This window comes from Lontra canadensis, unplaced genomic scaffold, assembly GCF_010015895.1.
Source record: "Lontra canadensis isolate GAN:19392208 unplaced genomic scaffold, GSC_riverotter_1.0 scaffold33, whole genome shotgun sequence".
Taxonomy (NCBI): Eukaryota; Metazoa; Chordata; class Mammalia; order Carnivora; family Mustelidae; genus Lontra; species Lontra canadensis.
The window spans coordinates 13,047,561-13,048,223 of record NW_022631027.1 but is presented as its reverse complement, the minus strand read 5'-3'; the positions used below and the strand labels follow the sequence as shown (position 1 = coordinate 13,048,223).

The 663-nt window shown below is 32.6% G+C and overlaps 1 pseudogene; it reads left to right on the top strand.

Annotated features, from left to right (window-relative positions):
• Window positions 1–663, top strand: LOC116873457 (annotated as a pseudogene).

The following is a 663-nucleotide window of genomic DNA, read 5'->3' as shown; positions in this document are numbered from 1 at the left end:
ATGAAGGACCCAAGGCTGTCTAAAGCCACAGGGAAGCTACTGGAAAATTCATCACCACCACTGCCAGAGTTATTTATGGCTTTGTTTTTTACATAAGCTCTCATTTTCGCTTCATAGTTCTTATCTTGTAGGCTTTTATTCCTGAATCTTGGCTAAATTCCTTGGGCTTAATCTTCTGGTCTCAAAAATATTGGACAGTTGCACTGCCCACCTACCTGATCATTACTATGGTTGGTTACGTATCCTCATTTGGAATAAACATGATGACTATCTTCATTCAACTCCACTCATACAATCATAGATAACTATACTAAAAATCAAGTACAGAGGAAATACTAAGAAAAGGCCATACCAGCATTAAGACATATTCCTATTAGTGAAGGAAACCAAATGTTCTTACAGCCAAAGAACTTTATGCCGAAAACTGAATTCTATATAGACTAACACCAAGCATTTATTATATTTTTGACGTAATAATTTTGACCATAACTGTTCTTATGTATACCCAGTACTGAAATGTCAAAAAAAGCAAGTTGAACTTCTTTTAGATTAAATTCCATTAATATTATAAATATTCTCAAGTATTTGTTATTAATGACAGACTAAATAAAATACTGTATTACCATGTAACAGACTTTTAAAAAAGTATCAGTAAAATCAAGA